Consider the following 14189-nt stretch of genomic DNA (forward strand, 5'->3'; position numbering starts at 1 on the left):
TGCCTCTTTCTTCCCAATCTCCTTTGCTCAACTTCTCAACCTTGGGTTACCTCAGGGATTGGTTAGTTCTGGCCTCTCTCCTCTGATGCTATAATCTCTCATTTGATGATCCCAGCCTCAGAGTCATAAATATCTTCCATGTAACGATGACTCACAAAGTTACATCTCCAGCCCAGCCCTCTCCCCTAATAGGCACCACAAACATCATATGTTGAAAACTGAGCTCTGAATTCCCCTCACTCCAATTGTTTCTCATGTTTTATGCAAAAGTAAATACCATAAGAGTTAAAGATAGAAACATAAAAATTAAACTATTAAACTACAAAAAAGAATATATAGAAATATATATGGGAAATATATTACAATAAGTATCATACTGAGATGGGGAAGGTCTTTCTAAGCATGCCACAAAGCTCAGGAGACATAAAGGGAAAGATTTCCCAATTGACACACAAAAAACTTCTGCATGACTAAAATCAACGTAAAGTTCGAAGACCAAGGGCAGACTGAGATAAACTGCTTGCAGTACTTATCACAAATGACTACTATCTATAATAGAAAAAGAACTTCTACAAATCTTTAAGAAAAGTCAAGCAAGTCAATAGAAAACTTGACAAAGGATATGAAGAAGCAAATCCAAGAGGAAGAACTGTCAAGTGATGAACAGAAGCTTCTCTTCCTTAGTTATTAGGGAAGTACAAATTAAAATGAAGTACCATTTTCAACTATCAGATTGGCAAACACTTTAAAGGTCAATAACACTTAGTATTAACAAAAATATGAGGAAACTGCACAGTTTCACACACCGTTGCAGTGAGTGGTGTTGTGAGTTCAACATTTCTATAGGGCAATTTGGCAGAATCAATCAAAGTTTAAAATATATACATGATTTATAATGCAGCACCACTACTTTATGGAATCTATTTTAAAGAAATACTAGAAGACATTTAAAAATCAACTTGGAGACTTCCCTGGTGGTCCAGTGGGTAAGACTCCATGCTCCCAATGCAGGGGGGCCCGGGTTTGATCCCTGGTTGGGGAACTAGATCCCGCATGCGTGCCACAACTAAGAGTCTGCATGTGGCAACTAAAAGATCCCACGTGCCGCAAGGAAGATCCTGAGTGCTGCAACTAAGACCTGTCACAGCCTAAATAAATAAATATTTAATAAATAAATAAATTAAAAAATGAAAGGGTGAATTTTATTTTAAAAGATCAACTTGCATTTAACAAAAACAACATTCTGATTTATAATGAGATAACTACAAGTCAACTGTGAAGTTTCAACATGAACACTATTCATCTGTGCAAACCTCCAGAGAGACTGATAACGCTGTTGGCCTTTGCTTAATTTAAAACCAAAACAAAACTAAACCAAACTAAAGAGTGTCAATCTACAGAGAGGTACAGTAAAAAATTCTCTTTTTATTGGATGGGTAGAGCCTGCAGCTATTAAATAAGCAAAGGTATTCTCAGGGGGAGGGGGGCCAGGGGATATTTCTCTAAAGTATTTATTAAAATTTTATTATAGTTTATGGTAGGAAATGAAACACACTCGTGTCCCTCCTCCTTTGCTCCTTTATTAACGAATTAGGATTCCGGTAATCTAAATTCACAGTCCAATAATAGCCAAGTATTATCCAAATCTTTTCCTATCATATTTATTTAGTAAAACTAACCCATCCATTAAGACTGCATTATCTAAAATCAGTGTTTCCTTTGCAATGCCCCACAGCAAAGCGGATGTGTTCATTACAGTTAACAATCATCGTCAATCACCACGTGATCAATTTAGTTTCAGCTGATACCACCATGAGAAGCGCCCTCCCTCTCCTGTTATTGGCATGCCCGACACTTACGCATCTTTGCAGCTCACATACTCTTCCTATGAAGATTTTCCTGACTACCCCCTGCCGTATGGAGACAGGATCAGTGCTTCTTTATGGCCCCACTGCTTCCAGGCCAGCCTTCTATCAAGACCGGCAGCACCAGCAGAACCTGGGAAGCCTGTTAGAAATGCAGAATCTCAGGCTCTACCCCAGACCTACTGAATCACAATCTCTGGGGGTGAGGCCCAGCGTTTTAACTAGTTTTTCAGGTTTCTCATGCTAAAGTTTAAGAAGCACTAACCTAAGTGTACTTGACCAGAGCCTCATCAGTCTCTGGGTACAAATGAAGTCACATTTACATCACTGCCCAAATGACACTAGCTCCCTCGATCACCCACATTTGCAGGACTCCCCAATCCTTTCCAGGTCTGCTCCCTTCTCCCCATAGTATTTCTGGGAGTGTGTCCACACATGCTCCAGAGTTGATCAGGGCAGCTGCTCACCTCTGGTATGCCTGGTCTCCATTGCTGTTCAGTAGGCAACTTTTAAGCTGACAGTTCTGCATAAGCCACTTAAAAGCTAGTCCAGTCCCTCAATTGAGCAAACTGTGTTTTGGCCTCGAGGAGTGAGGTGTGGGTAACTGCTGGTCACAATGGAAGGCTAAACATGTTATTATCTGCCCTACAATTTGCATTGATCAATTGAATTGCCCAGCCAAAGGCAACTTGTTTGCATCTCTCCAATTGAAATAGCTTACTCAAGGGTTTGGACCTATAATTATCCTCTCCTCTCTTGTACATCCATTTCTCTGCAGCATCCCATCAGCATACAAGTGATATGTGTGTGTGTGTGTGTGTGTGTGTGTGTATACACCCACTTTAAAAAAATACTTCTAGTTCTGGTCTGGCATGTAAGAAGCGTGGAAGTCACCACTGCATCCTAACAATAAGTAAAAAGCTAAACAAACGAAAAAATCAACAACTCTTCTTAGATTCATAAGAAAAGTGAGGTCACAGGGCAAACCACTGCTCCCAAATTGAAGAGACTGACTGAATTACAATTTACTAGAGCAGAAACCCCTGAGTGAAGTGGTGCTGGGGCAGGAAAACCTGAACTGTAATCGACAAATTGCTGGAGGCTCAGTATAGACAAGTCTGAGAGATAAAATACTCCAGGGGGACCTAGTCATCAATGAGTGTCCACGTTTTATGAGCTTTACCTCCAGGAGCTGGACCAGGTTCTCACAATAAATATCCGAGAAAAATCCCCTCGTGCTTCCAACAGGCGGAGGGGAAAAGGAACCATTTTGAAATACACCGGAGCACCCTGTTTTTCTTAAGGTCTACCCTCAAGAGAGACTAGTTAACCAGAGCCTAACCTACTGGGGTTTTTAGCGGAGCCTAACTGACCTGAGGGAAGGGAAATACTCAACTCCACCCCCCTCTAGCCATCCTGTCCCACCTAAGGGGGAAGAAAGAGCTGAGAAACACTTGTGAGGTTCACAGTCCAGAGGCATAGGCTCACTAAAAGACTGAGACCTAATCATAGGACTGTAGAATGCCTCCCCTCCCCCAACACCTTACCAGCATGCCACTAAAGTCCTATTTATCAGAGTTCCTTTCACCTCATACATCATGTCCAGATTTCAAGAAAAAATTTCAGGGCATACTAAAAGACAAAACACACAATTTCTGGGTTTTTTTTTTAATGATCTCTCAATAGAGAAAAAAAATTTAATAAATTTCAACACACATTCATAATAAAAACTTCAGAAAACTCAGAATGGAAAAGAACTACCTTAATTTGATAAAGGGCATCTGTAAAACACTGACATAATAATTAATAATACATCAAAACTCACAATTTGAAGAAACAGAGCAACGATTGGAACCAGATACAGCAGGGATGTTGGAATTATCAGACCAGGAATTTAAAACCGCTATGACTAAGTTGCTAAGGGCTCTAAATGGATAAAGTAGACAGTGTGCAGATAGATGGAAATTCTAAGAAAGAACCACAAAGAAATGCTAGAAAAAAAAAAAAGAAATGCTAGAGATCGAAAGCACTGTAACAGAAATGAAGAATGCCTTTAGTGGGCTTATTAATAGACTGAACACAGCTGAGGAAAGAACCTCTGAGCTTGAGGACATCTCAGTAGAAACCTCTAAAGCTGAAAAGCAAACAGAAGAAAAAGACAGGGGAAAAACCCAACTATATCCAAGGACTGTGGGACAACTACAAAAGGTGTAATACACACGTAATGGGAATATCAGAAGAAGAAAGGAATTATTTGAAGCAATGATGACTGAGAATGTCCCCAAATTAATGTCAGACACCAACCCACAGATCCAGAAAGCTCAGACAACACCAAGCAGAAAAAATGCTAACAAAACTACACCTAGGTATATCAGTTGCACACGACAAAAAATCTAAGATAAAGAAAAAATTCTGAGAGAAGCCGGAGGGAAAAAACACCTTACCTACGAGTAGGAGCAAAGATAAGAATGATATCTGATTTCTCAGAAACCATGCAAACAAGAAGAGAGTGGAGTGAAATATTTCGTGCTGAGAATAAAAGTCTACCAATCTACAATTCTGTAGCCTGTGAAATTATCCTTCAAAAGTGAAAGACAAATAAAGACCTTCTTAGACAAACAAAAATATGAAGGAATTGCTGCCAGTAGACCTGCCTTATAAGAAATGTTAAAAGAAGTTTTTATTTTATTTTTTGTAAACTATTTAAATTTATTTATTTATTTTTGGCTGCATTGGGTCTTCGTTACTGTGTGCAGGCTTTCTCTACTTGTGGCGAGCAGGGGCTACTCTTCCTTGCAGTGCAAGGGCTTCTCATTGCAGTGGCTTCTCTTGTTGTGGAGCACGGGCTCTAGGCATGCAGGCTTCAGTAGTTGTGGCTCATGGGCTCTAGAGCGCAGGCTCAGTAGTTGTGGCACATGGGCTTATTTGCTCCGCGGCATGTGGGATCTTCCCAGACCAGGGCTTGAACCTGTGTCCCCTGCATTGACAGGCAGATTCCTAACCACTGTGCCACCAGGGAAGCCCTTTCTCTTTAGAGAAAAGGAAGATGGTATAGGTCAGAAACTCAGATGTTGGGACTTCCCTGGTGGTCCAGTGGTTAAGAATCCCTGCTTCCACTGCAGGAGGCACAGGTTCGATCCCTGGTCGGGGAACTAAGATTCCCACGTGCCGCGTGATGAAGCTAAAAAAGAAAAATAAAAAAGGAAACTCGGATGTACATAAAGAAAAGAAGAGAGGGAATAAGTGAAGGTTAAAACACAATGAAACAAAACAGAAAACCCTTCCTTTAACCTCACATTCTCCTCCAGAATCTGCCCCATTCTCTGCTCTCCTTCACAGCAAAAGTCTTCAAAATAGTTGCCTATGGTTGCTGTCTCCACATTCTCGCTTCCCATTCTCTTCTTAAGCCCCTCCACTGGAATTTACTCTCCAACACTCTGCTGAAATGGCTCTACACAAAGATCACCGGCCACCTCCAACTTGCCAAATGCAATGATCAATTCTCTGCCCTCCTTTTCACCTCATCACAGCTGATCACTCATTCCTTCCTGAAATACCTTCTTCTCCTGGCATCCAGAAACCCACACCCTCCCCCCTTTTCCTCCTGTATCACTGAGCACTCATTCTCAGTCTCTTTTTCTGATCCCTCCTCCCCTGTCTCAGCTGCAAATGCTCATGTGTCTCAGGGCTGGGTCTGGTCCTCTCCTTTCACCTCTTCACTGTCTCTCCTGAAGGCTCCTCATCCAGTCCCCTAGCTTGAAATATTATCCCTATGCTGATGTCACTAAGTTGAAATCTCCAGCTCCTGTGTCATCCCTCAGGTTTAGAATCATACATCAAGTGGCCTATTTGCCCTCTCTCCACGGATGTCATACGAACATCTCCAACTTAACATGGCCTCCTCCCCTCCTCAAACCTGTTCCTTCTCCCATCTTTCTTTCTACAGTTAATAGCACTACCAATCACTCAGTTGCTCGGGACAAAATTCTAGAAAGTCATTCTTTTTTTTTTTTTTTAACAGTCATAATCATTTATTTACAAAGACATGAAGTTGTTTCTATTTGGAAAAATAGACTAAGTGACACAACTGGAGAAAAAATAGACTAAGTGACACAACTGGAGAATACACTTATTAATAACAAAGCAGATTAAGAAGGAATAGGCACATAGTAAAATAACTTCAATATAGTTAATGTGAACTAGAGAAATTTCCCATTGTAAGTAGCATTGAATCTACCAGCCTCACCACCACTATCATTACTACTAAAAAACAAAAACGCATTTGACTAGAAGGAGAATTGGTTTTTAAATAAGCTTACAGAAAAAAGAAATACGCTTACAGAATAAATTTTGTCAGTATTCTGCCGGGTATTCAGAATCTAAATCATTCGCCAAAGAAGCTATTCTAAAATCTTAAACTTTCTAGTCAAATGAGAAAAGAAAAGTAAAAACAGGAGCAAACCTCACTTTTTTGTTGTTCATCCCTTGAACTATTAATAATTGCATGAAAAGTTATTGCAAATTATTAGGCATATAAGTCCATAATATTTCCCACTCTGTTAGTTTATTTGAAGCCCGTTACAAGACATGTAGATTCTCAGAGGAAACTTTGTTTACTTACCATGATTATCAGTCTTCAGGTGAATCACCTAAAATCAGAATGTTTTGCCGTGCCCCTTCCGAATCACTTAATCCCTACCAAATTCCAATTAAAGAAAATGATGGCTCTTGGAGACCATTAGGAATAATTATCCCTTCTACAATCTATAATTTGATCATGGATAATTACGTGATGTAACAATAGAATAATTAGACTTCTTTCTCTCTCTGCATTTGTGTGTGGCATAGTCATGCCACATTTGCTAAATATATTTTTAAATGACCTATTAAAATTAGCTCTATAAATGTCATGGCTAGGAAAGATTTAGATAATTGCGATGCTTGTGGTGCTGAAGGTTGTATTTTAGTTTCCTTCCTTAATACTGGAAAAAATTAATTCAATAAAAACTTTCATACCAAATTAGTTCAATGGGCTAGACACTGCTGGGAGATAAGTTAGCAAACCTGACATGGAAATCATTATGGATCACACAGTCCTGGAGAAGAGAAAGACATTCCTCAAAAACCACACAAATAAATACATATTTACAAACTAGGATAAAAGTGATGAAAGAAAAAGCATAGTCTTCTGTGAGTGAGTATAATAGGATTTCAGAAGTTTTCCCTGAAACAGCCATCTGTGAGCTGAGATTCTTTTATTGTTATAAAATATATGTAACTTCACATTTATCATTTTAACCACAATTCAGTGGCATTAAATACATTCATCATGCTGTGTAACCATGGGCACTATCTATATCCAAAAGTTTTCATCTTCCGCAACAAAACTCTGTACCTATTAAGCAATCATTCTTCCTCCCTCCCTCCCAGCCCCTGGCAGCCTCTATTCTATTTTCTGTCTCTATGGATTTGCCCCCTCCAGATACTGCATAAAACTGGAATTGTACAATATTTGTCCTTCTGTATCTGGCTTATTTCACTAGAAAGTCATTCTTGATTCTTCTCTTGCCCTCAATCCCCACATCCACTCAGTCAGCAAATGCTATCACCTCTCCCAGCAAATTATATCCAGAATGAATGCAGACGTTTCTCACCATCTCTACTGCTATTCGCCTAATCGGAACCACCATTACCTCTCACCTGGCCCAGTGCAACAGTCTCTCAGGGCTGCCCTTTTCCTCCATTGTTTGTCCTCCTGTCAGCAGTCAGTGTGATCTTTCTGAAGCAGAAATCACATCACATCACTCCTTTGCTTAACAGCTCCAAAGGCTTTCTTTTGTATAGCCTGTTTCCGACAGTGTGTTTTTCTGTGTTGGAAATTACTTAATAAGTAATAGGGGACTGATGTTGGGATAACACAGAAGTTGTGCCGGTTAACATGCCATTTTTCTAGCATGCTAACATTTTGAAGCGACCTGTGGCCAACTTCCTCACCATTAAAAAGGCCTGGGGCTTCCCTGGTGGCGCAGTGGTTGAGAGTCCGCCTGCCCATGCAGGGGACACGGGTTCGTGCCCCGGTCTGGGAAGATCCCACATGCCGCGGAGCGGCTGGGCCCGTGAGCCATGGCCGCTGAGCCTGCGCGTCTGGAGCCTGTGCTCTGCAACGGCAGAGGCCACAACAGTGAGAGGCCCGCGTACCGCACACACACACAAAAAGGCCTGAGCAATATACGAAGACCCTAAGCAAAAAGCAGGAAATCTGCAGAGACTTTCCTTTAGTACTAGTGTGCTTTCAGTGCTTTCAATAGTGGCTGTGGTCTTTTCTGTGGTAAGCTATCTGTCCAAGCTGTGAGTACAGATGAAGAGGAAGATACTGCAGAGGCATTTCTCCCATGGTAAAATGATGAAAAATAAAAAGGCTTATGTCCTGAACCATTTATTTAATTTCACTGAGGATGGTCTTTATTAGAAGTGAATGCCCTCAAGGACTCACATCTTGGAGGAGGAAGCTGACCCAGGGTTTAATACTGTGAAGGATTAACTGGTGGGGATACAGGACACAAATGCCATAGAGACATAGCTCCACTATTACTACCATTGGAATTGCTGTTGCTTTCTTAATGCTCCGGTTACCATGTTCCTTGGGTTTTGAGTGGTTTTCCCTAACCCTACATTTTCCCATAAGCCCTATTATTTTTAGCACACATTTTTGCAGAATGTGAAGTTTTTCAGAGGCATCGTTATAATAGAAACATCTGTACTTATAAAATCCAAACTTCTTACCACCCTCAGTCTCCATGTTATATCTACCTGCAAAATGTCCTGAATCCAATCACTTCTCACCTCTTCCACAGCTACCACCCTAGTCCAAACCACCATCTTTGCTTGCCCAGACTACTGAAATAGGCTCCTTTCTTCTCTCTTCCTTCTAGTTCGTTCTCTACACAGCAGTAGAGATCTCTAAAAAGATCCCTTTAAAATATAAATCAGATTGCACCAACACTCTGTTTAAAAATCAACTCTCTTGCGGGGGGGGAGGGATAAATTGGGAGTATGGGATAAACAGATTCACACCACCGTATAGAAAAATAGATAAACAACAAGGATTTACTGTATAGCACAGGGAACTATATTCAATATCTTGTAATAAACTATGATGGAAAAGAACCAAAAAATGAATATATATATATACATACATATGTATAACAGAATCACTTTGTTCTATACCTGAAACTAATACAATATTGTAAATCAACTATACCTCAATTAAAACCAAGTCCAAAAACAGTTTAAAAAAAAAATCAACTCTCTAACTGCTTCCTATTATATTCCAAATAAAACCCATTCCCTTTCCATGGCTCTCAAACCATGCCCCAGAGTCTTTTTGTTTGCTGCTCCCTCTTTCTGGAGCTATCTTTCCCCAGTTCTTCACTTGGCAGGTTCTTTCTCATCATTCAGGTACTGGCTTCAATGTTATCTCCTCAGTGATCTTCCCTCCTTACCACCCTAAAGAATTTTCTCCCCCAACTAAATCGGCTCTAGCACATCATCTTGATTTGATATGTTCCCAGCATCTACCATCTGAATTTATCTTTCAAAAATATATGCATTGTCGGGGCTTCCCTGGTGGCGCAGTAGTTGAGAGTCCGCCTGCCGATGCAGGGGACACGGGTTCGTGGCCCGGTCCGGGAAGATCCCACGTGCCGCGGAGCGGCTAGGCCCATGCGCCATGGCCGCTGAGCCTGCGCGTCCGGAGCCTGTGCTCCGCAACGGGAGAGGCCACGACAGTGAGAGGCCCACGTACAGCAAAAAAAAAAAAAAAAAAAAAAAAATGCATTGTCTATCTCCCCTCCAATTTCCCCATGTTCATTCCTGTATTCCCAGAGCTAAAACAATGTTTGGGTCATAGTTTGTATTCACTGAATGAACAGATTAACTAGTACTTCTGAAAGTTTTATAAGCGAATTCCCGATTGCGTGGGACTCGGACATAAAAAGTTCTAAGATTTGCAGGCCTGTTCTTGTATTCCATGGATATTCTTGAACTCTCCCATTCATTCATTTGAAGAGGTTCATTTACTTCACCATTGTCCCTGTCATCATTCTGGGAGATTTCAATATCTAAGTGGAACTGGAAATGAAGCTCAGTATCTTGGTATTAATAGACAGTGAGTTTGTAACAGAGATATTGGTATATATTGATATGAAATAGAGAGTCTTCTCACCAACTGGCCCAAATCCCTACTCTCTTGCAGTGATACTGGCCTTTGCATTTGAATCTGGCTCTTGTTTTTTCATTTTCATCAAAGATGGAGCTACTTCTTCTGGTTAGTGATGATGTGTGTAGTCAGATTGGAAGAGACCTAAACTAGTTTGTAAAGACACAACATTTTGGTAACATTTCCGGTTGTCTGCAGAGCAGGTAGAGAGAATAAAATGACAGGAAAGAAGAGATCAGGAGGTCAGAGAATGAAATCGTTGTAGGAATCAAATAAATGGATTTTCCAACGCAAATATTCCACTATTCATTCAGGAAAGTCATTTTCTATCCAGGAAGATTTCCAGAGATGAGGATTCCATAAGCTTCCCACTGAGAGGTCCTGTCAGAAAGCTTAACCTATCTTTTGCCTTTTGCTGTGGCCTTTTGCTATGGCCTTTTGCTTTTGCCTTTGGCCTTTTGCTATGATTCAAATCCAGTTCTGCATGAAGATGAAGAAAAAGAATGTAATAAACTGTAAAATGAAATTTTTTATGTTCCCCAATAGAGATTAACTCTATCTGTGAGCCTTGTGTTTTCAAACTCTTATCTCATTGGTTTTATATTACAGATAAGTGTTGCTACTCCCCTTCTCTTGCCCTACTTGTTCTTCACATTTTTCTAAAAATGTGGAGATTCTCACAGAATACAACATTCATGATGATGATTCCCACCCACCCCTGAAAAAATATCTGATTGTCTACTTTGTGCCAGTCATTGTTCTAGGCACTGGAGAGACAGCAGAGCCCAGGAGAAAGCCACGGCTATTACAGAGCTTGCAAGGCAGCTGTGGGGAGAAGGGAAGGTGGGGAAGGCAAGTAAATAAATAAGATAATCTGTTGCTGAGAAAAGGATTCAACAGTAATAGCATCAAGGGGGAGAAGAGGGTGGTTTACTGACGGTCAGGATTTCTAAGCAGGTGATACTTAAGCAGTCTAAAGGATGAGAGAGATCCAGATTGGCCGGGGAGAGAGCATCCCAGGCTGAGGCATGTGCAAAGGTCCTGGAATAGGAATGAGAACCCAAGGCGATGGTAGTGTGATTGTGATGAGTCTGGAGAGGCAGCAGGGCAAGATCACTCAGAGCTTTGTGCTCAGGCCGCAGTAAGGAGTCTGAACTTTATTCTAAGTGTGACTGGAGCATTTAAATAGAGAGCCATCAGGGCACTGTGGGCAGTAAATGTGGTAGAAGTGGACATGGGGAGAAGTGTTCAAATGCTGGGTGTATTTGGAGTTAGAGCCAACATGGCTTGGATGTGGGAGGTGGAGAGAGAAACCAAAGACGATTCCTAGATGTGGGGTTTGGACAGTTGGGTTGCTGAGGTGGGAGGACTGGGGGAAGAACAGGGTCTTTCATTCCAATATTGAAATCAACAAGAATGATGACAAGGTGGTGGTAAAGCCCATGAACCTCTTCAAATGAATGAATGGGAGTGTGCAAGTGTATCCATAGACTACATTCATTCATCCAACAAATATTTATTTGAGCCCCTATTAAGTGCCAGGCACGGTGCTAGGCTCTAGACACGGTATTGCCGGATCACTGCCACATTTGTTTTCTTTTGGCTGTCTTATCTCAACATAGATGACAGCTGCCATTTGAGGAGGGTTCATGCCTAATGCTGTCTTTATTCTCACTGCCCCTTCTGCCCCACTTCATCTAGTATATTAATAGATACACACTGGCCGAATCTATACTTGCTAATGGACTGAATCAAATTAAATAAATGCTATAGTGAATGTAAATACACCAAACCAATAGTCTAACACTACTTGTATCTTAATATGGTAAGCAATATATTCGTAGTAAAAAGCATTGAAATGATACACAAAATTTTATTACCCTAATCTATAATTTCCTAAGAATTGCCTGAAAACCAAAGCTTATCTTGTTCATTTAAAAGATAGTTTCAGGAATTCCCCGGTGGTCCAGAGGTTGGGACTCCATGCTTTCACTGCCAAGGGCCTGGGTTCAATCCCTGGTCGGGGAGCTAAGATCCCACATGCCGTGGGGCGCGCCACGGCCAAAAAAAAAAAAAAATTTTTTTTAAAGTAAAAGATAGTTTTAAAATAAAGAAAAACAAGAGCACAAGATATCACATTTTCAAACTTTAGACATAGTTGAGTCTAGACATTTTTACATTAAGATGTTGCAGGTTTATCATTATTATTATCAAAGTCCCAGTTTCTATGAAAAAGCTGGAAATGGCAAATCAAAAAACGCTTTATTCTTAAGAGCTTTGCTCTTCTAACATTATCATTGCTATTTCAGCAGAAACATTACAAAGGGGTGCAAAAAGTAGAATGCTGGCAGCAGAAAAGCCACCTTTGTGCTGCTGCTGTCTGAGCTTTTAAATTTTTAAAAATTTTATTATTTATTTTTCATTTTTTAAATTTTTAAAAAAATTTATAAAAGATTTTATTGTCTGAGCTTTCTTTATCTAGCCTGGGACCACTGGTGCATCTTCACCACACAGCCCAGAAAGGCTAGATAACTAAACTATAAACACAAGCCAATCTAAAGATGCTATTTGAGCGTACTGTACCTAACAACAGTATCCTCTTGGTTCCAAATGAAAATTGAAACAAGTCTGTAGGATAGATCTGAACACCTAAAAATGAACTTTAAACTGTTAAGTATTTTCCTCAAGCAATCGATCCCTGCAATAATGGGTGTCCAAGAATTTAGGCTATTTGCAATAGCAATTAGTGATTTTAGAAAGGGATAATTTTAACATTTTTTCTCACATCAGGTTGTATTTCACTTAGAGAGATATGAACAAAGCCAGTCAGGTAAATGGAGTGTGGTAAGAAGCAAAAATAATTTGAGCAAACAGATTTTTTTACACTAATTTTATTTATTAGGATATATCACAAGATTATTTATGGTGCTTCATAACTTGTGCTTTTAAAAAACAGGGATTTGAAATTAATCTCTGGATTACTGCGTAAGTGGTTTTAAGAAAGAACAACTTGAAGAGCAGCTTCTTGTTTTTGTAAGTTGCTCATTTTTCTGAAGCATTTATGAATAGACTTTAAATGAATAGAAGTGACTGTCTAAAAAAAAGGCATGCAGTTTGTAAATCTGAGACTCAATAAGGAAAAAATAATGCGTAAGAATATTGACAAATATTCACAAAGGGCACATTTATAAGCCTTCCGCTGTTGCCCAAGCCATGGCATTGTTCAAACTAATTAAGAGCACTTTTTTTTTTTGGGCCTCACCTTTCGGCTTGCAGGATCTCAATTCCTGGACCAGGGATTGAACCTGGGCCTCAGCAGTGAAAGCACCAAATACTAACCACTAGACCACCAGGGAACTCCCAAGAGCACTTCTTGGCATTATTTGAGAAAAGTATATTCAGAAAACTAGCTAACTCCCACCTTTTCTCCAAGCCTCAGAATCACCAAATAATTTACATCAGAAGATTCCACTCTAAAAAGGAAGAGGTAGTGGCTTCCAGATTGGCCAGATTTGACAACGCAGGGCTCGAGAAAGAGCCCAGAGTTACTTGAGAAGGAAGAGATCCTTGGAACAAATTACTCCAATTTTGCTGTCGGGTTTCTTTTGTGGAAACTAGTAATGATTTCAAAGATTTCATTAATATTCTCTAGACCAGTAATATTCTTACCTGCTAACATGAAGTTTCAGGTATGTTCCTATACAAGGTACTTGTAGACACAGAGGGCAGAGCGTTCAAGCCTTTGAAAGGCATCTCTGAAGCAACTTCTGGTTCATACACTCAGGGTTGAATACATTATTTGAAATTTATATATATAGTCTTAAGGAGCATTACTCCTTAGAAACTGTCGGGTAATTGCTGAGCATTGCTGTGCTTACAATCCACCCGTACATTTCAATTTTCTTTTGATAACAAGATGTATTGTTGCTCCACCATAAATTCCATTTTCAGGACCGATAAAACCTGATTGCTTAGAAAACAGGTGTTTCATGACTCTTAACGTCTGCTCATCAATATCACCTTGTAAATTATTTACCATTTTACAGCTGTTTGTGACTTTTGCTCCAGGGTGTTTATATGAAAAGAGCATGAGTACTTGATATCAA

At 40.1% G+C, this 14189-nt stretch overlaps 1 protein-coding gene across 1 annotated transcript in view; it reads right to left on the reverse strand.

Annotated features, from left to right (window-relative positions):
* LOC132418498 (N-alpha-acetyltransferase 11-like) overlaps positions 1-14189 on the reverse strand; it is a 581283-nt gene that overhangs the window by 353003 nt on the left and 214091 nt on the right. The gene's annotated exons all lie outside the window — the stretch shown is intronic.

Source organism: Delphinus delphis, chromosome X (assembly GCF_949987515.2).
Source record: "Delphinus delphis chromosome X, mDelDel1.2, whole genome shotgun sequence".
Classification (NCBI taxonomy): Eukaryota; Metazoa; Chordata; class Mammalia; order Artiodactyla; family Delphinidae; genus Delphinus; species Delphinus delphis.